The 2645-nt window shown below is 41.3% G+C and overlaps 1 pseudogene; it reads right to left on the bottom strand.

Annotated features, from left to right (window-relative positions):
- Window positions 1-1648: 1648 nt before the first annotated feature.
- LOC129412461 (5S ribosomal RNA) lies at window positions 1649-1766 on the bottom strand (annotated as a pseudogene).
- Between the last annotated feature and the right edge of the window lie 879 nt (window positions 1767-2645).

The raw sequence follows: 2645 nt of genomic DNA, 5'->3' as shown, positions 1-2645 counted from the left end.
AAACTTTTTTTTTTTTTTTTTTTCTGGGGACCCATATTTTAAAAGTCACAAACCTTCACGACTCAATTCCATAGACATTATTCTTAAATCACAAAATAGTAGTGGATTTGAGCATTATTGAACATTAATGAGGATATTTATTGCTGACTGAGTGATCTGAACAATTAGTATTTCTCAAGTTTTAAACAATGAAAAACAGGAATTGAACCAGAAATAAAAGGATCCATAAGTCGCCTATCTGGAGATTAATTGTAGCCCATTTCTTTTTCTTTTCAACATTCAATTGAACCAGAAATATTGAAGCAAAAAAGTCAGTGAAATAATTCCGAAAAGATTAGAAACTATACAAAACATGTCTTAACATTTCAACATTTCTAATGAGATAGACAACCCAGTCTTCAGGAAACAATGGCTTTCCCAAAGATCGGGCCCATATTTTGCTGTTTTCTAACCTTAATGTTGTTTTCTTATCACAAACAGACCCGGAGTTGTGTTTTGTTTCATTTACACATTTAACACACAAACTCTGAATATTTAGGCTGAGTTCTTCCGTCAAACACAAAACACTTCCACCTCGTGATGTCATGTGGTAATACAATAAGTGTTCCACTGTGTTTTTACACCTTCATTAGAATCATTTGGATGATTTCAGCTCTGGACTTTCCAATCTCTACTGAACTAAAGATACATGTTAACTCGAAAACTACGGCCTCATGACATCACAAGTTAAAACAGAGCATTTTGAGCTTTGTAGGCAGACTAATAATCCAGAATTACTTAAACATGTGATTGAAACAAAACACAACTCCAGTTACATTTTTGTTGAGGTCACAAGAGTCGTTTTTTTTTGTAATATAAGACCTTCAATAATAGAAATTCATCCAGTGACTTATAACAAGCAAGTGATTTTTCATTTCCTTTTTTGCAGTTGAAAAATGGCACGATAAAAAGTGAAATTTTTGAACTCTACATGTTTGACCAGGAGTCTGCCAGAGCTGTGGGCTACTGTATGTTTGAGTAACTCTTTTATTATTAGTCTATCTACATCTCCAAAGCTCAAAATGCTCTGTTCCACCTTGTGATGTCATGAAGCGGTAGTTTTCAAGTTAACAGCTCCTTTTCTCTTCAGTTCAGCAGAGATTGGCAATTCCAGAGCTGCAGTCATCCAAATGATTCTAGTGAAGGTGTATGGAGTTTAAAAACACAGAGGAACACTTCATTTATTACTGTGTTTTCCAAGGTACAACCCTTTTTGCGACATACTGCCACTCTGACACACCCCCACCCCATTTCGACACCTTTTATGTTGCGATTCACATGTTCTCGCTCTGAGGTCTAAGATTAGTCCCGGTTTAGTCCTGTGTTACATAAACAAGTCTTTTATTTATGTAGCGCTTTTCACAGACATATGTCACAAAGACGCTTTACAGAGCCATTTATAGATTCATTATTTTTTTCTCTCCACACCCGGTGATGGTAAACTGCTATTGTAGCCACAGCTGCCCTGGACCAGACTGACGGAAGCACGGCTGCCATGCCAATCGGCGGCATTGGTCCCTCCGACCACCACCATCACTCACACATACGCACACCACTTTCATACTAAACAATGTGGGTGAAGTGTCTTGCCTAAGGACACAATGACACCCCCTTGTGGCACCTGATTTTCCCAGTGGTCTCCCATCCAAGTACTAAACAGGCCCGGCCTTGCTGAGCTTCTGAGATCTGACGGGATCAGGCTTTGTCAAGTCGATACGGCCACATGGTTGGTATGGTTTTAGTCCTGGTTCAGGCCTAGTTCAGTCCTGGTTCATGTGTTGTAGTCTATGCTTTATGTTCTGTATCATTTTGAGTAAAAAAAACATCAAATATTACAGATTTTTACCTCCTCCTTTTCCTTTCTTCTGTCTTCCACCTCCTCTTTTGTCCTCTTCCCTTCTTCTCTCCTCCCCTCCTCCTACTTCCTCTTCCTTTCTCTCCTCCCTTCCTTCTTTTCCCTCTTCCTTTCTCTCCTCGACTCTTTTCTCCCCTTTCACCTGCACCTCTTCATTCCTCCTTTTGTTCTCATTTCTCCTCCTCCTATTCTTGTTCCTTTTTCTTTTCTTCCCATCCCTTTCCTCCTCTTCTTTCTCCTCCTCTTTTTTCTTCTACTGTTCCCTTTGTCTCTCCCTTCTCCTTCTTTTTCTATTCCTTTTCCCTCTTTCTCTCCTCTCTTCTTCCTTTCTCTCGTCCAAGTCTCTTCCTCCTCTTCTTTCTCCTTTTCTTCTCTACCGTCTTTCTCCATCTTTCTTTTCCCAACTCTGCTTTCGTTCTCTCCCCCTCTCCTCTTTTTTCTCTTTGGTCTCCTCCCATCCTCTTTCTCCTCTCATTTCTTCCTCATCTCTCCGTTCCTCTTCCTCTTCTCCTCAGACCAATAAAGCAGCAGCAGTGGCCCTAATGAAATGGGCATTTCACACAGAGCAGCTTCCCCCAGAGTCTCCGAGCCCGAGATCGATACTCTGCTATTCTCTCTGCTCCTGTCAGTGCTCCTGTCTGCTCCTGTCTGCTCCTGTCAGTGCTCCTGTCTGCTCCTGTCTGCTCCTGTCTGCTCCTGTCAGTGCTCCTGTCTGCTCCTGTCTGCTCCTGTCAGTTGCTGTCTGCTCCTG

The sequence above is a fragment of the Boleophthalmus pectinirostris genome, unplaced genomic scaffold, assembly GCF_026225935.1.
Source record: "Boleophthalmus pectinirostris isolate CB_2022bp ecotype Guang Dong unplaced genomic scaffold, ASM2622593v1 HiC_scaffold_8, whole genome shotgun sequence".
Taxonomy (NCBI): domain Eukaryota; kingdom Metazoa; phylum Chordata; class Actinopteri; order Gobiiformes; family Gobiidae; genus Boleophthalmus; species Boleophthalmus pectinirostris.
The sequence above is the reverse complement of the archived record's forward strand: the minus strand, read 5'-3'. Positions and strand labels throughout refer to the sequence as shown.